Source organism: Giraffa tippelskirchi, chromosome 13, assembly GCF_054371585.1.
Source record: "Giraffa tippelskirchi isolate mGirTip1 chromosome 13, T2T-mGirTip1v1.2.pri, whole genome shotgun sequence".
Lineage (NCBI taxonomy): Eukaryota > Metazoa > Chordata > Mammalia > Artiodactyla > Giraffidae > Giraffa > Giraffa tippelskirchi.
In genome coordinates this window covers 105,350,650-105,370,124 of record NC_137287.1, presented here as the reverse complement: position 1 = coordinate 105,370,124, position 19,475 = coordinate 105,350,650, and the positions used below count along the sequence as shown (strand labels likewise).

At 39.2% G+C, this 19,475-nt stretch overlaps 1 protein-coding gene across 7 annotated transcripts in view; it reads right to left on the bottom strand.

Annotated features, from left to right (window-relative positions):
• Positions 1-19,475, bottom strand: part of ASIP (agouti signaling protein) — a 173,883-nt gene that overhangs the window by 104,976 nt on the left and 49,432 nt on the right. For 2 of the 7 annotated variants that reach the window (XR_014073876.1, XR_014073874.1), the window contains exon 3: positions 14,574-14,758. The exons of the other annotated variants lie outside the window; for them this stretch is intronic. The gene's annotated coding sequence lies outside the window, so the exon portion shown is untranslated. The remainder of the gene's footprint in view (positions 1-14,573; positions 14,759-19,475) is intronic. 7 annotated transcript variants of the gene reach the window in all.

Sequence of the window (19,475 nt, the reverse complement as noted above, 5' to 3'; positions counted from 1 at the left end):
TATTTCACCTTAATTTTTAATGAATAATTTTATTGGATATGGAATTTTGAGTTAACACTTTTTTCTTTCTGCACTTTAAAAATGTCATTCCATTGTTTTATGGCTTGTGTTTTTTCATATGAGAAGTCAGTAATTCTTACAGTATTTCCCTGTATATAATGTATCTTCAGATTTTCTTGTTATTTTTAGTTTTCAGGAATTTGATGATCACAGTCTTGACCGCTTTATCTACTAAGTGTAGAAACTGGGCTTCCCCAGTGGCTGAGCAGTAATCTGCCTCCAATGCAGGAGACACAGATTCAATCCCTGGGTCAGGAAGATGCTCTGGAGGAGGAAATGGCAACCTTTTCCAGGATTCTTGCCAGAAGAACCCCATGGACAGAGGAGCCAGGGGGGCTACAGCCCATAGGGTCACAAAGAGTTGAACATAACTGAGCGACTGAACACATACAGCACAAGTGTAGAAATTAAGTAGACTCATTTTCTCACTTTATTCTTTTTTCAAAATTGTTTTAGCTATTCTAGTTTCTTTTACTACATAAATTTTAGAATAATCTTGTCGTCAATATCAAAACTTGTGAAATTTTGACAGGAATTGAATTAAACTGTATACTAATTTGGGCCTCCCAGGTGGTGCTAGTGGTAAAGAACCCTCCTCCAAGGGATTCCCTGATAGCTCAGTTGGTAAAGAATCTGCCTGCAATGCAGGAGACCCCAGTTTGATTCCTGGGTCGGGAAGATCCCCTGGAGAAGGGATAAGCTACCCACTCCAGTATTCTTGGACTTCCCTTGTGGCTCAGCTGGTCAAGAATCTGCCTGCAATGCAGGAGACCTGGGTTCGATGCCTGGGTTGGGAAAATCCCCCGGAGAAGGGAAAGGCTACCCACTCCAGTATTCTGACCTGGAGAATTCTATGGACTTAGAACCAAATTCTAAGTCTAAGTCCATGGGGTCGCAAAGAGTTGGACACAACTGAGCGACTTTCACTTTTCCAAGAATCCCACGGACAAAGGAATCTGGCAGGCTACAGTCCATAGGGTCACAGAGTCAGACATGACTGAAGCAACTTAGCATGCATGCATATACATATATTAATGAGAATTGATCTCTTTACTATGCTGTCTCCTAATGTGTGTCTCTCCACACATTTAGATCTTTGACTTCTTTTAACAGTTTTGTAGTTTTCAGCACATGACTTAACATGGGTTTGTTAAAGATTTACATCTAACTAGTTCCATTTTATTGTTGTTGTTTTCACATTTATAAATGGCATCGTAGTTTTGATTTTCCTGTCCATATGTCCAAAGTCAGTATATAGAAATACAATTGATTTACGTCTTTTATCTTGTTATCTTGCTGAATTCACTTAATAGTTTTACAAAATTTTTTGAGGATTCCTTGCGACTTTATACGTAGACACTTATATCATATGCAAATAGGGACAGTTTTATTTCTTTTCTGATCTGTATGTCTTTTATTTCATTTTCTTGCCTTATTGCACTGACTAGAACTTTCAGCACTATGTCGAATAGGAGTGGTGAGAGAGGACATCCTTGCCTTGTTCGTTGTCTTAGAGGGAAAGCTTTTGTGGTCATTCTAGGTATTTCATTATGTATACATAACATCACAGTCTACTGGTGTCTTCATTTTACCAGTTCTGATTAAGTGTAATAACTTTATCTCCCTTTACATCTATCCCGTCCCCCTTGTTCAGAGTCACTGTTTGGGATGTGAGGCACAATGAAAACCAAGGGAATTCATCACTGTGCCTTTCCTCAGGTCCCCAGATGTCAAGGTTCCTAGTCAGTCTGATTTACTCTCTCCTTCTTTCAGAGTCTTCGAGTTTGTTTTATATATACTACCCAGTGTTTTTAGTTGTATTTAGTGAGAGGAAGAGAAAAGTACATCTTCTCCATCTTCTAGAAAGCGGAAATCCTCAGATATTTTTTCTGTTCTTGAATTTCTCTTTTATTATAGTCACATTTTCCTGTATGTTCTTGAACATACTTATAAAAGCTTGTTTAAAATCTTTATCTACTGTTTTCATCATCTTATTTTTTGGGGGTCTATTTCTATTGATTTGTTTTCTCCTAGTTAACGGTTACATTTTACTGCTTCTTTGCATTTTTTATTGTATGTTGGAAGGCTATGAGGCTGTGTTGTTGAATGGATTTTTTTGTCTTCTCGTGTTGAGTTTTATTCAAGCAGGTAGCTTCTTTTTTTCAGTAGTTAATTTACTTAGGATTATCTTGATCCTTTTGAGGCATGTTTTCAAGTTTTGTTTAAAAGGCTCTAGAATAACCTCTTTTGCTATTGTTGTTGTTGTTCAATTGCTAAGTCGTGTCCGACTCTGTGACTCCATGGACTGCAGCACACCAGGCCTACCTGTCCTTCACTATATCCTGAAGTTTGCCCAAGTTCATGTCCACTGAGTCAGTGATGCTATCCAATCATCTTATCCTCTGCCTCCCGCTTCTCCTTTTGCTTTTACTAGGTATTTGCTATTACTAGGTTAATGCAGTTCCTAAGGTAGGATCTTTCTGGGGTCTCTACTCAATGTCCAGAATGTTCAGCAATGTCTCTTCTGTCTGGCTTGTGGAAGCTTGAACGGCTTGCAACCCAGCGTGATCTCTGGCAAGTGTTATTTCCTTAGTTAATTACTCTTTTGTTCAATCTCATGGAATCTCATCCAATGCATGTGCAGCTAAGTAGTTTAGCACTAGTAGTAAAGGTAACAAAGATTTAAAGGGATCCCTGTGTAGACTTCTGTTGTTCCTTCTAAGAACAACATAGGAACTGTTGTTCCTTCTTTTCTATGGTACACTGTCCCACAAACCCCAGTTGTCTTATAACTCTGAATCCCAATCTCTGTTTCCTCAGCTTGTTGAAACCATCTACCTGGTCCCCCTCCCTGTGCTGCTAGCTGAAAATTACTTCCAAGCAAAAGGCAAGAACAATCATGGGGTTCTCCTTGGTTAGTTCCCTTGTCTTGAGGATCATAGTCCTGTGCTGTATATGTCCAACATCTGAAGACATTTCATACATTTTGTCCAGTTTCAGACTTATTTTTTAATTGTGGAAGGCCTAATTGAATACTATTAGTCCACTATAGTCATTGTGGAAATGCTGTTTTGTGTTTTGAAGACAAGTTTGGCTGCTGGAGAATGGATTGGGTGGGGTATAGGAATACAAGCAGATAGACCTGATGGGAGTCTATTCCAGAATCCAGGGAAAAGATGATGCTGGCTTGGACTATTTGGAAATATAGATAGATGAATGAATGAGCTAATGTTTACTAGAAGTGCAACAGGCTTAAACAAATGTTTTAAATAATTTATTTGAAATGAAAATAACCTCTTATTTGTCAAACCACTGTTTGTCATTATAGATTTTTAGTGTGGGAGAGAGAGAAACTTATGTCATTTTTCAGATGAATAAACTAATGTCTGAGTGATGGACTCACTTGCCCAATGTTCCAAGGAAAAAATACTAGATCCCAGGTCCCCAGACTACTAAGAGCTCCATAAGGGCTGCTTTCAAACTGGCTGGAACTATCATGCCAGATGACGTTAAGAGTCTTTAAAGTCTTTAGAAACTTCTACTTATGGAGAAAATAAAGTCTCCCTTTGGGAAGTCTTTGTGTTGAAACTAAATGCACCCTTTATACCTAATTTTTGGCTCATTATTATCCTTGAAAGAAATTAACTTATTTTGTTTTGATGGGCCTTTATTCAAGTGACTTATTGTAGGTTCTGGGGAAATGGATCCTGTCCCCATAATGCTTCTATAATATCCATAGTTCCACAGATGAGAGATTATTTTCATTATTAAAATGATTTAAAAGTCCATTATAACAGCCTTACAATTCCATAGCCTAAGTTTTCCCTCCTATTCTCATTGTCCTCTTGTAACTCAAGGAAAAATACTCTTTTGATTATTGTTTTTACAGCATCGGACTTTGCTTCTATCATCAGTCATATCCACAGCTGGGTATTGTTTTTGCTTTGGCTCCGTCCCATCATTCTTTCTGGAGTTATTTCTCCACTGATCTCCAGTAGCATATTGGGCACCTACCGACCTGGGGACTTCATCTTTCAGTGTCCTATCATTTTGCCTTTTCATATGTTCATGGGGTTCTCAAGGCAAGAATACTGAAGTGGTTTGCCATGCCCTTCTCCAGTGGACCACATTCTGTCAGACCTCTCCACCATGACCCATCCGTCTTGGGTGGCCCCACACAGCATGGCTTAGTTTCATTGAGATAGACCCAGCTGCGGATGTGACTGGTGATAGAAGCAAAGTCTGATGCTGTAAAGAGCAATATTGCATAGGAACCTGGAATGTTAGGTCCATGAATCAAGGCAAATTGGAAGTGGTCAAACAGGAGATGACAAGCATGAACGCTGACATTCTAGGAATCAGCGAACTAAGATGGACTGGAATGGGTGCATTTAACTCAGATGACCATTGTACCTACTACTGTGGGCAGGAATCCCTTAGAAGAAATGGTGTAGCCATCATGGCCAACAAAAGAGTCTGAAATGCAGTACTTGGATGCAATCTCAAAAACGACAGAATGATCTCTGTTCGTTTCCAAGGCAAACCATTCGATATCATGGTAATCCAAGTCTATGCCCTGACCAGTAACGCTGAAGAAGCTGAAGTTGAACGGTTCTATGAAGACCTACAAGACCTTTTAGAACCAACACCCAAAAAAGATGTCCTTTTCATTATAGGGGACTGGAATGCAAACGTAGGAAGTCGGGAAACACCTGGAGTAACAGGCAAATTTGGCCTTGGAGTACAGAATGATGCAGGGCAAAGGCTAATAGAGTTCTGCCAAGAGAACGCACTGGTCATAGCAAACACCCTCTTCCAACAACACAAGATTTCACCAGATGGTGATGGACATCACCAGATGGTCAACACCGAAATCAGACTGATTGCATTCTTTGCAGCAAAAGATGGAGAAGCTCTATACAGTCAGCAAAAACAAGACCAGGAGCAGACTGTGGCTCAGATCATGAATTCCTTATTGTCAAATTCAGACTTAAATTGAAGAAAGTAGGGAAAACCACTAGACCATTCATGTGTGACCTAGATCAAATCCCTTATGACTATACAGTGGAAGTGACAAATAGATTTAAGGGACTAGATCTGATAGACAGAGTGCCTGATGAACTATGGACAGAGGTTCGTGACATTGTACAGGAGACAGGGATCAAGACCATCCCCATGGAAAAGAAATGCAAAAAAGCAAAATGGCTGTCTGAGGAGGCCTTACAAATAGCTGGGAAGAGAAGAGAAGCAAAAAGCAAAGGAGAAAAGGAAAGATATTCCCATCTGAATGCAGAGTTCCAAAGAATAGCAAGGAGAGATAAGAAAGCCTTCCTCAGCGATCAATGCCAAGAAATAGAGGAAAACAACAGAATGGGAAAGACTAGAGATCTCTTCAAGAAAATTAGAGATACCAAGGGAACATTTCATGCAAAGATGGGCTCAATAAAGGACAGAAATGGTATGGACCTAACAGAAGCAGAAGATACTAAGAAGAGGTGGCAAGAATACACAGAAGAACTGTACAAAAAAGATCTTCACAACCCAGATAATCACGATGGTGTGATCACTCACCTAGAGCCAGACATCCTGGAATGTGAAGTCAAGTGGGCCTTAGAAAGCATCACTACGAACAAAGCTAGTGGAGGTGATGGAATTCCAATTGAGCTATTTCAAATCCTGAAAGATGATGCTGTGCAAATGCTGCACTCGATATGCCAGCAAATATGGAAAACTCAGCAGTGGCCACAGGACTGGAAAAGGTCAGTTTTCATTCCAATCCTGCCGGAGTCCAGCTCCAGCAGGTCCAGGGGTTCCCTCAGGATGGACGGTGTCGGCGACGCGAATGAGAAGATACAGCGAGTCTCGGCGTTTCCAAGTGTCTTCCTAGTGTCTTCCAACTTTATTATTTTTAAGACAGCTTTTATATTTTTTTGTGGTACATAGAAACAAATGTAAAGTATAGAGTCATACCAATTCAGCTTAGTGGGCATACCAATTTAGCTTAATGGGCATATGAATTCAGCTTAATGGGCCTATCAATTCAGCTTAATAGGCCAGCAGTTTTGACCTTCATCGAAACCATTTGCATGTTTTTAGTTACAAAACGCTTCATTTTGTTTACATCATCTTCCATCCTGGGGGCCTGCTAACATCTTGTGACTCTCCATTGATAAGGGTTGATCAGTCAGAACACTTTTGTATCAGGCACAGCAGGAAAGAATTCATCAATAGAAAGTTTCAAGGTAAAACCTGTTTTTGGTAATTTACTCTACGCCTTGAGCTTAACAGAAAAGAATGTGGTCCCATAAAGTCATAGAAGAGCAAGCTGAAGGTCAGCTCTAAGTAAGAATCATCAGTTAAATCTACAATTGTCTTATTATTTGTATTAAAGCCAAACTTTTATAAATTTTTAACTATTATGCTTTCATTATATAGGCTAAATACGTTTAGAGTAAAAACATAATGAGTAAATATAGACTAAGTAACAGTTTCACAAAGCAATATTTCTTATATTTCCTAACAAGCCTTTTTTCCTGCAAAGGGTTTTGTGCCCATAGGGGCTTTCTGTGCGGAGGCTCTCAATGCTGTTTTATTATTAAGGAGCAGTCATGTATATTAGTTCTAAAGGCACAGGCTTATTTATTAAACAAACTAATATGTTAGCAAAAGGAATTTAGATCAGCATACTCTATATCCCAGATAATTTTATTTAGGATGCTACCGTTCAGAGGCCTTGTTGATTTGAGGTTTCAGAATGATCTATTTTAGAAGGGAATCAGGAAAGGCCTTTTGCCTAAGTCATAGAAAATAAGAAGAGGTTTATTATAGTAAACATCAGAAAGACAGATAATTTTAAGGTGAGCGCTAAGGCAGCCTTCCGAGAATCCCTGAGGTCTGAGAAGCCGTGCTCAATCATTCCTCTTACTCATGACTCTGTCATGGGTGGGATCTCGTGAGCTGGCTCCCGGCACAATCCCAAAGAAAGGCAATGCCAAAGAATGCTCAAACTACTGCATAATTGCACTCATCTCACACGCTAGTAACGTAATGCTCAAAATTCTCCAAGCCAGGCTTCAGCAATACGTGAACCATGAACTTCCACATGTTCAAGCTGGTTTTAGAAAAGGCAGAGGAACCAGAGGTCAAATCACCAACATCCGCTGGATCATCGAAAAAGCAAGAGAGTTCCAGAAAAACATCTATTTCAGCTTTATTGACTATGCCAAAGCCTTTGACTGTGTGGATCACAATAAACTGTGGAAAATTCTGAAAGAGATGGGAATACCAGACCACCTGACCTGCCTCTTGAGAAACCTGTATGCAGGTCAGGAAGCAACAGTTAGAACTGGACATGGAACAACAGACTTGTTCCAAATAGGAAAAGGAGTACGTCAAGGCTGTATATTGTCACCCTGCCTATTTAACTTATATGCAGAATACATCATGAGAAATGCTGGGCTGGAAGAAACACAAGCTGGAATCAAGATTGCTGGGAGGAATATCTATAATCTCAGATATGCAGATGACACCACCCTTATGGCAGAAAGTGAAGAAGAACTAGAGAGCCTCTTGATGAAAGTGAAAGAGGAGAGTGAAAAAGTTGACTTCAAGCTCAACGTTCAGAAAACTAAGATCATAGCATCTGGTCCCATTACTTCATGGCAAATAGATGGGGAAACTGTGGAAACAGTGTCAGACTTTATTTTTTTGGGCTCCAAAATCACTGCTGATGGTGATTGCAGCCATGACATTAAAAGACGCTTACTCCTTGGAAGGAAGGTTATGGCCAACCTAGATAGCATATTTAAAAGCAGAGACATTACTCTGCCAACAAAAGTCCGTCTAGTCAAGGCTATAGTTTTTCCAGTGGTCATGTATGGATGTTGAGAGTTGGGCGGTGAAGAAGGCTGAGCGCCGCAGAATTGATGCTTTTGAACTGTGGTGTTGGAGAAGACTCTTGAGAGTCCCTTGGACTGCAAGGAGATCCAATCAGTCCATCCTAAAGGAGATCAATCCTGGGTGTTCATTGGAAGGACTGATGTTGAAGCCGAAACTCCAATACTTTGGCCACCTCATGCGAAGAGTTGACTCATTGGAAAAGACCGTAATGCTGGGTAGGATTGGGGGCAGGAGGAGAAGGGGACGACAGAGGATGAGATGGTTGGATGGCATCACTGACTCGATGGACATGGGTTTGGGTGGACTCCGGGAGTTGGTGATGGACAGAGAGGCCTGGCATGCTGCAATTCATGGGGTCGCAAAGAGTCGGACACGACTGAGCTACTGAACTGTACTGACTGAACTGATTATTGTTTTATATTATTCCCCCATGTAATCAAAAGTGAAGGCATGTTGTAGCCAAAACTGTGTAGTCAGTGGATTTTCTCCTGTTCATTTTCTTCCTACTTTCCCATCCCTTTACTGAGGCTGTTTTTCTTTCTTTCACTTAAGTAAGTATTAGTCGCTTGGCTGTGTCCAACTCTTTGCGACCCCATGGACTGTAGCCCACCAGGCTTCTCTGTGCATGGAATTCTCCAGGCAAGAATACTGGAATGGGTTGCCATTTCCTACTCCAGGGGATCTTCCTGACCCAGGGACTGAACCCAAGTCTCCTGCATTGCAGGCAGATTCTTTTGCCATTTGAGCCACTAGGGAAGCCCTGATCAAAATGACTGCAGCATGACACAATCATCAGGTCTGAGCTTCAGTCTTGCCTGATCTTCTGGACTGGTCTTGGAACTTTGAGTAAAGTTCTTAGGGAGCTATAATAATAGTAATGATCTTGATGATGCAATAAAAGTCAGAGGAAATAATATATGTAGAATGATTAATACACTGCCTTCCACATAGTAAGTGTTCATCTGCTTCTTTGCTCTTTAATTTTGTGAACACAGGCAGAAGTGTGATTATAATTGTCGGGCAGTTTCAGTGGAATGGATGGGCAGTGAAGAGTGACACACAAATGGAATCAATTTATTTCTTTTGGGGACTCACTGTTTTGTTTACATTAAGCTCTGAGTTAAACCATGCTTCTTGCTTCTATCCCTCACAACTGGAATAACATGGGTCTTTATTTCTCTCATTTCTAAAATTGCCAGCAATATTTTTGGCCAAGTAAGGCATTTGTGCATATAATAGGGATTTTTTTTTCACAACAGGGAATCCTTCAGGACTTTCCAGGACTATACTAAGCAGTCTGCTTCTGTGTTCCCTCAGGGCATTTATCAAACAGAAGATAATGTATGATTTGTTGACTGCCTTCTTTCCACTGCACTATAAATTCCCTAAGAGCAGAAAATATAACTTAATTTCTGAATCTCAAATTCCCAGCAGGGTGTTTGGTATATATTTCACATTCAACAAATATTTATTGAATAACTGAATAATAATATGATTAAGTATCATGTAGCCTGTTGTCTTTGTCCTGTGTCCCACCTCCTCAAGTCTATTTTTATTTTTTTCAAGCCTATTTTTAAAAATATTTATTATTTATTTGGCTGTGTCATGTCTTAGTTGTGACATACAGGATCTACTTCCCTGACCAGGAATCAGACCCAGGCTGCCTGCATTGGGAGTAGAGTCTTAGGCACTGGACCACAAGGAAAGTCCCAGTCTAGGTTCCCCCACCTTTTTTTTTTTTTTTAAGATTTATTTATTTATTTTTGGCTGTGCTGTTTTCTTGTTTCTGTATGTGGGCTTTCTCTAGTTGCATGAAGTAGGGGCTACTCTCTAGTTTCAGTGCACGGGCTTCTCATTGCAGTGGCTTCTCGTTGCAGAGAACTGGTTCTAGATGGTCATGCTTCAGTAGTTGTCGCTCGCAGGCTTAGGTGCTCTTAGGTGCCACATGCCTGCAGGCATGTGGGTTCTTCCTGGACCAGGGACCGAACCTGTGTCCCCTGCGTCGGCAGACCAATTCTTAATACCTGGACCACAAGGGAAGTCCCTCCTCAAGTCTATTTATATGAATCTGGTCATTCAACAATTCAACTTTTACAGACAGCCTAGTTTTAGAAAGGCTACATTTGTGATGCCCTGAAAGATACAGAGATGAAGAAGACATGGTCCGACATGGAGAAAGTGACAAGGGTTATATAAATTCAAGGATCATTTTCTTTTTCTGGTCAAAATTTTCAGTGGCTCCCTACTGCTCATAGAATAAAGTCCAAACTCTTTGATATTATATTCAAGGCCTTTTATAGGCTGACCCTAATTCTTTTCCATCACTATCATCTATTGCTCCTCCACACATACTGTAGTGGTTTTTTAGTTCCATTTACCTAGCACCATTCCTAACAGATTTCCTCTCAGGCTGTGGTGACTTGAGAGGTGGCATCCTACTCTTCTTTTTTTTTTAAAGTTTCTTTTGCATTTTTAAAAATATTTATTTTGTTGCACCGGGTCTTAGTTGAGGCACTTGGGATCTTCAATCTTCGGTCTTCGCTGTGGCATGAGGGATCTTTAGTTGCAGCATGTGAACTCTTAGTTGCAGCATGTGGGATCTAGTTCCCTGACCATGGATCAAACCCAGGCCCCCTGCATTGGTATAGTGTAGTCTTAACCACTGAACCACTAGAGAAGTGCTAGTATACTACTCTTCTCGATAGCTCTTCTTGATCTGATTTCCTGCATGAAAATATTCTCTCTTCTGCTTAAAAGAGCTGGAATACTCACTCACTGATACATGAATCCTCCTTTTCAACTGATTGGTTTCCTTACTGCCTCCTGTATGTGGCTGCTATTTCGGCTGGTGCCTTTATTCAATTACTCCTTTGCAAGACTCTCTTCTAAGATCTCCATTTAATAACCCTATGACTCCATTAAGGCCAAGGTCTAATCCTGCTTATTTCCCAAAGCCTTTTCCTCCTTCCTTATCTCTACCCTTCCCTTGACCAGTGTTAATTACAACTCCCCTGAAAATCTTTTAAATCCCTTTTCTTTGTCAGTTGAAATATGCTGCCTATGTTGCCATTTTTCTCTTTTCATGCACAGATCTTCTTTCTCGTTGTAGAGTAGGGATTTGCAAAGCGAGATCCAAGGACCCCTTGTGGTCTCTGAGAACCTTTCAGTGGGTACATGAGGTCAAAGCTATTTTCAAAATAATTCATTATTTGCCTTGTTAACTCTGATTCTCTCACAAGTGGAATTTTCTGGACTCTATATGACAAGTGTGATATCACGACAGGCTAAGTGCAAAATCAGATATGATAATCCAGTTGTCTTTTTTTGGGGGGCATCTTGATTGCTTCCAAGATTTTGCAATTATGAATATAACTGCTATATTTGCATTGAGTGGCACATATAAACTTAGTCTTCTCATTAAAATATACAACCCTAATATTATTGGAAGAGAAACCTAGTGGTTAAACTAAGTATATTTACAAATTCTGCCCTTCTAAATTCATCCTAAAATTCACATTCCAAGTTTTACTAGATAGTCAAGAGTGCAGAATGTAAAGTCATTATGTTGATGTCTCTCTGTTGACATACGTGATGAAAATGCCTCCTTAAGACCATCTCCACAGTCCATGCCGAGTATGGATGCATTCTTGGTGCAGTTTATTCTTCTGCTGCAGGGTTTCTCAAGATAGAGGAATTTTAAAAGAGATTATGTGTAGTTTAAGAAAAATATTCAGTATATTGAAAGAGACATTTGGTTTTTAAAAACCTGAGATATATGGTTTTCCTGAATGATTTTGGCCATTTTCTACTACTTTTTTTGTTTCAGACAACATAGTTTTCATAAAAATAAAGTATTTTTGTAAAGTTGTAATAGGTATATATAATATTGTTATTTTTAAGTGAATAAAGAAATATTTAAACATTTTTCTCATTCTTAATTTCCAATATGGAAAATATTAATAGATAAAACTCACATAAACAAGTCTTTTGGGATCCTCAAATTTTACAAAGTGGAAAGAGGTCCTGAAACCAAAAGTTTGAGTTGTTGCTCTATAAGAGATCAGGAAGCAGATATTATATTTCTTAGTGTACCTTTGCCATGCACATTTTAAGATTTCAATAAATGTTAATTGTGGAAGTGTGGCAATTTTGGGCACAGATGACAATAAGTGAAAGTAATTTTTTAGGGGGAACATTCTGTTTTCTTAAATGTTACATTTTTATTTCTTAGGTGCAACTCCCAAGCTATGATAACCTTAACCTGTTTCATCTGCTGCGTGTTTGTGAATATAAAAATAGCACTTTACTGAGCCTGAGAGTGCTCCTGGGCTGTCACCATAGGGGAGAAGACATTGTTCAGAAAAATTTGAAGCCTATAAAACTTTTGCTGGGAATGTTAATTTGCAAATGCCCCCACCATAGAATGAGAAAGCTTTAGGAGGGAAAATAGTGTCATAAAAAATGCCCAAGGTTAAGAGGAAACAGCTGCACTAAAGAGCAGCATGGCACAAACTATTTGGTTTTAATTGCATGGAAGATAATTGGCGCCAATTGGTTTGTGAAAGATTCAGAAACAAAAGAACAGCAAGGAAAAACAAATAATAGTTCAAGAACTGTTTTAAGGCAAGACAATGAGGTTCATTTCAACCTAAATTATTCCTTAAGGCACATTTTCCGCAAAGTGGGAAAATATTTCAATTAAAGTTTTCTAAAGCTGCCTTGGAGCTTTAGTTAAGAAGCTGTAAATATATTAGATTTTTAAAAAATGGTCTCCAGTACAACCTAAACTCTCTTCTTTTTCAGAGGATTTTGTATTTCCCTGTTCTTCAACCTAAGATTCTCATCATCTAGGTATGAAATCTTTTGAAAATGCCTTAAGTCTTAGATCAGTCTTGGCATACAGTCTTAGATTAAACTGGTACAGTCTTTCCTTAAAATCCCACTTTCATCAAGTCTTGGTGGTTGATCTCAGGGACCAACTTTCTATAAAAGTTTTGTAGGCCATAAGGTTTCTGTAACAGAAAGAAGAGATTAAGAAGAGGTGGCAAGAAGGCATAGAAGAACTATACAAAAAAAGGTCTTAATGACCCGGATAACCACAATGGTGGGGTCACTCACCTAGAGCCAGACATCCTGGAATGTGAAGTCAAGTGGGCCTTAGGAAGCATTACTGCGAACAAAGCTAGTGGAGGTGCTGGAATTCCAGCTTAGCTATTTCATATCCTAAAAGATGATGCTGTTGAAGTGCTGCACTCAGTATGCCAGAAAATTTGGAAAACTCAGCAGTGGCCACAGGACTGGAAAAGTCAGTTTTCATTCCAATCCCCCAAAAAATTAATGCCAAAGAATATTCAAATTACCATACAATTGCATTCATTTCACATGCTAGTACGATTATACTCAAAATCCTTCAAGTGAGGCTTCAGCAGCACGTGAACCAAGAAGTTCTAGATGTTCAAACTGGATTTAGAAAAGGCAGAGGAAGCAGAGATCAAATTGCCAACATCCTCTGGATCACAGTAAAAGCAAGGGAATTCCAAAAAAACCCATCTACTTCTGCTTTGTTGACTACGCTAAAGCCTTTGACTGTGTGGATCACAACAAACTGTGGAAAATTCTTAAAGAGATGGGAATACCAGACCACCTTACCTGCCTCCTGAGAAACCTGTATTCAGGACAAGAAGCAACAGTTAGAACTGGACATGTAACAACAAACTGGTTCAGAACTGGGAAAGGGGTACATCAAGGCTGTATACTGTCACCCTGATTATTTAACTTATATGCAGAGAATATTATGTGAAATGCCAGGCTGGATGGCTCACAGGCTGGAATCAAGATTGCTGGGAGAAATATCAACAATCTCAGATATGCAGATGATATCACTTTAATGGCAGAAAGTGAAGAGGAACTAAAGAGCTTTTTGATGAAGGTGGTGCTTTCAAACTATGGTGTTGGAGAAGACTCTTGAGAGTCCCTTGGACATCAAGGAGACCAAACCATTCAATCCTAAAGGAAATCAACCCTGAATATTCCTTAGAAGGACTGATGCTGAAGCTGAAGCTCCAGTACTCTGGCCACCTGATGTGAAGAGCCGACTCATTGGAAAGGACCCTGATACTGGGAAAGATTGAAGACAGGAGGAGAAGGGGATGAAAGAGGATGAGATGGTTGGATGGCATCACTGACTCAATGGGCATGGGTTCAAGCAAACTCCAGGAGATAGTGAAGAACAAGGAAACCTGGCATGCTGCAGTTCATGAGGCCGCTGTCTAGGTTTGTCATAGCTTTTCTTCCAAGGAGCAAGCTAATTTTTATACAATATATATTTTTTAAATTTTGTGCTCTACTCAAAAACAAGAAGAGGAAAAATATTCAAGGACCAAAAAATGGGGACATTTCCCTCAAACAATAACAACAATTACCCAGGAATCCACAGTACCAAAAGTCTCAGAAGCCATAGGAACCAGGACTGAACACAAGCGATAGGCAAACAGAAGCAAAAGCAGAACACACTGTGGTGAAAGCCAGAGGCTCAGTTAGCATTGCCCACTCATGAACAGAATCTCAAAAGAAAGGTACATACTCAGAACTTGGGCAGAGACAAAATCACCTACCTAATGACTCTCAGTTCAGTTCAGTAGCTCAAGTCGTGTCCGACTTTTTGCAACCCAATGGACTGCAGCACACCAGGCTTCCCTGTCCATCACCAACTCCTGGAGCTTGCTCAAACTCATGTCCATTAAGTCAGTGATGCCATCCAACCATCTCATCCTCTGTCGTCTCCTTCTCCTCCTAATGACTTTGTTAGGAAGAAAACAGAACAAGGTAGTGAGATAGACTGTGGGGGTGAGGAGGGACAAATTAGATTGAGTATTTAGGAAGGGTTAAATGATATTTGACTTGATGATAAGTTGCCTGCCAAGTGAAGATTTAGGGGCAGAGGAAAGAACTATTTGAAAGGCCCTAAGGCAGAAAAGAAATCAGTGTGGCTAAAATTTACTAAGAGAGTAAAGGAGTAATAAGAGGTAAGACTGGAGAAAGAGACAGGGACTTAGCATATATGTAACTTTTGGTCAATGTGACAGTCTAAACTGAGGCAGGAAGTCTCCTCCACGTTTCTAAGCACAGGGAAATAATGGATAAAATACAAAAATACATTTAAAATCTATGGTTGAATTCTAAAACAAGAGCAAGAAATCTCCAGTGCTAAAAATGAATGTCAGAATAGTAAGAAAAACTTGACGACAGAGCTGAAACCAGATAGCTCCTGCAGTAGTGTTAAAATTCCAGTGTATGACCTACAAGTGGTTCCAATATCTCCATGACTTAAGCTCCTTCTTCACACTGTAGCTTAGGTGTTAGCAAACTGCAGCCCACAGGTCAAATCTGGCCCACCATCCTTTTTTTTTTTCTTCGTAAAGTTTTGTTGGAATGCAGCCATGCTCATTCATTTTCATCTTGTCCATGGCTGCTTTCATTCTACAGTTGTTATGTTTAACAGCTTTGTTGAGATATAATTTATCTACCATACGGTTCACCAGTTTAAAGTGTGCAATTCAATGGTTTTTAGTATATCTACGGTTTTGCAACAATCACCATAATCTAGTTTTAGAATATTTTTATCATCCCCAAAAGATAATAATACTTCATACCTATAAACAAGCATTCTCATCCCCCTTACCTTTCTGTCCACTCCTCAGCTGTAGGCAATCACTAAATCTACTTTTGGTCTCTGTAGATTTGTCTATTTTGTATATTTCATAAAAATGAAATCATACAACATGGCACATAGCCTTTATGTCTGGATACTTTAACTTACCATAATTTTCAAGATTCATCAGTGTTAGCATAAATCAGTACTTATTTCTTTCTATGGCAGAATAATATTCTATTATATAAATATACTACACATTGTATATCGATTTATCAGTTGGTGAAATCTGAGTTGCTTCTACTTTTTTAGTATTATGAATAATGTTCCTATGCACATTCATGTACAATTTTTTGTGTGGGCGTGTGTTTTCACTTCTCTTGGGTAGATACCTAGGCATAGAGTTGTTGGTTCATATGATAACTGTGTATTTAACATTTTGAGGAGTTGCTAAACTGTTTTTCAAAGTAGCCACACCTGTATCTCTTTATTCTGATACCTTAGGTTCACAAGGAAATTATGGCTTATTTAAAAAGACCTTGATGCTGGGAAAGATTGAGGGCAGGAGGAGAAGGTGATGACAGAGGATGAGATGGTTGGATGGCATCACCAACTCAATGGACATGAGTTTGGGTAAACTCCAGGAGTCGGTGATGAACAGGGAGGCCTGGCATGCTGCGGTCCTTGGGGTCTCAAAAAGTCGGACGTGACTGAGCTACTGAACTGAACTAAACTGAATCAGGACTATGGATAGAAAACAGATACTGGAGAGAAACTAGGTCTCCACATTTGCACTGAATTAGCCACGTGGTTCATATTCATACTACCCATGTAGTTCAGGACAATTGAACTGAGAAATTAACATAAAGGAGGTTCAGAATTGATAGAATCCAGAGACAGCGGTCATGTATGGATGTGAGAGTTGGACGGTAAAGAAAGCTGAGCGCCGAAGAATTGATGCTTTTCAACTGTGGTGTTGGAGAAGACTCTTGAGAGTTCCTTGGACTGCAAGGAGATCCAATCAATCCATCCTAAAGGAGATCAGTCCTGGGTGTTCATTGGAAGGACTGATGTTGAAGCTGAAACTCCAATACTTTGGCCACCTCATGTGAAGAGTTGACTCATTGGAAAAGACCCTGATGCTGGGAAGGATTGGGTGCAGGAGGAGAAGGGGACGACAGAGGATGAGATGGCTGGATGGCATCACTGACTCGATGGACATGGGTTTGGGTAGACTCCGGGAGTTGGTGATAGACAGGGAGGCCTGGTGTGCTGCGATTCATGGGGTGGCAAAGAGTCGGACATGACTGAGCGACTGAACTGAACTGAGAGGGCTCCATGGACTGGGTGAACCTAAAAGGCCATACCTAGATAAACCATACTTTAGGAGTTAAAGTAAGTGTCTTTAATGAAGAACATCTCCATTTCAAAGTATCACGTGAAATGAAACAGACATTCTATTAGAGTGTTTCTCAGAGTGTGGTCTGAAGAACAACTGCATGGGGAAGGGGATGCTTAGAGGGTGGGAACAGGCGAGGATAGAAGAGATTAATGTTGCATTTTCTTGGATCCCACATCAGATCTGCTAAGTTAGAATCTCTGGGATGGGGCCTGAAACCTAAATATTTTACAGATGTTCCAAGTAATTTAAAAAATGTTTTACTATGGAAAACTTCAATCCAATACAAAACCATTATCATGCTTAATAATTCTTGGTTACACTAAAGATCTATTTCAGTTGCTGGGAAATTATGAACTTATGCACACATTTCCATCCAAGGTTCCAAGGCTGTATGTATCTTGCTGATATATTATTCCCCCAAAGTTTCACACGTTAGTGTTAACATTTTACACTAGTATAAACAATGGCAGATAGGTGTTTTAAGTTGTGGATGGGTGTGGAATTTAATTTTTTGATATATATTGACACATATGCAGTAAATTTTTTAATGTAGAAACAGTCCTGTGATAAAAAATTCTTTTTGGTAGTGAAATTTGATTCTTTTTATATTTAATTTGTGATTTTTGCACCTATGTTCGTAAGATTGGCCTGTAATTTTTCTTCTGTTACTGTCCTTGTTGGATTTTAGCTTCAAGGGTATGGTAGGTAGTCTCATAAACTAGCACAATTTATCAACTTGTTTTAGCAACTTCTTTTTTCACCATTGCTTCTTATATCCCCGTTTCCTTCTTGGTTCATTTTTACTTTGTTTTGTTGTTGTTTTAAACCAAGAGTTGACTAGCTAATTCATTCAGCAGACATTGTTTGCTCACCTACTATGAAAAGCACAGTTTAGTTCTGACAGTACAGTGGTAAATCAGTTAAAGTATCACTTTCATTACTTTTCTTCTATTTCTTTTGACTTGTTTCACCCATTTCTCTTACCCCCACCCCCCAGCTTTGGCAAACACCAGTCTGTTCTCTGTATGTATGAGCTTCTTATTGTTGCTTTTAGATCCCACATATAAGAGAGATCATAAGGTATTTGTTTTTCTCTGTCTGACTTATTTCATTTAGCTTAATGCCCTTGATGTCTACCCATGTTATCACAAAATGGCAAGATTTCATTCTTTTTTATGGCTAAACAATATTTTCGTGTGTGTGCTTCCCTGGTGGCTCAGTGGTAAAGAATCTGCCTATAATGCAGGAGATGCAGGTTCAATCCCCAGGCTAGGGAGATCCCCTGGAGAAGGAAATGGCAACCCACTCCACTATTCTTGCCTGGGAAATCCCATGGACAGAGGAGCCTGGCGGGCTGCAATCCATGCGGTCGCAAAAGAGCTGGACACAACTTAGCAACTGAACAATAACAACAATGTGTGTTTATCACAATTTCTTTATCCATTCACCCATTGATGGAAACTTGGTTAATTTTTTTTATTGGTTTGAGTACATTCCTCTTTCAGCAAGATTATTTTGATGGTAAATGTTCAACATCTCTGTAGTTCTTTAAATGTATTTATTTTGCTTTTACTCCTTTGTTGTTGTCATTTTTGTTCAGTGAAATGAGTGAAAGAGAAATGAGTAGAAGAAGTCAAAAGATAAATAGAAGAAAAGTAATGGAAGTGATACTTTAACTGATTTACCACTGTACTGTCAGAACTAAACTGTGCTTTTCATAGTAGGTGAGCAAACAATATTTACTGAATGAATTAGCTAGTCAACTTTTTAAGAGAGTTTTTGTTTAAAAAAACAACAAAACAAAACAAAATAAAAATGAACCAAGAAGGAAAGAGACGGATATAAGAAGTGATGGTGAAAAAAAAAGTTGCTAAAACATGTTGATAAATTGTGCTAGTTTATGAGACTACCATACCCTTGAAGCTAAAATCCAACAAGGACAGTAACAGAAGAAGAAAAATTACAGGCCAATCTTATTCACGAACATAAGTGCAAAAATCCCAAATAAATATAAAAAGAATTAAACTTCACTACCCAAAAGAATTTTTAACACAGGAGTGTTTCTAAATTAAAAACTTTACGCATACGTATCAATATGTATCAAAAAATTAAATTCCACACCCATACACGATTTAAAACACCTATCTGCCATTGTTTGTACTAGTGTAAAATGTTAACACTAACGTGTGAAACTTTGGGGGAATGATGTATCAGTGAGATACATACAGCCTTGGAACCTTGGATGGAAATGTGTGCATAAATTCATAATTTCCCAGCAACTGAAACAGACAGATCTTTAGTGTAACCAAGAATCATTAAGCATGGTAATGGTTTTGTATTGGATTGAAGTTTTCCATAGTAAAACATTTTTTAAATTACCTGGAACATCTGTAAAATATTTAGGTTTCAGGCCCCATCCCAGAGATTCTAACTTAGCAGATCTGATGTGGGATCCAAGAAAAT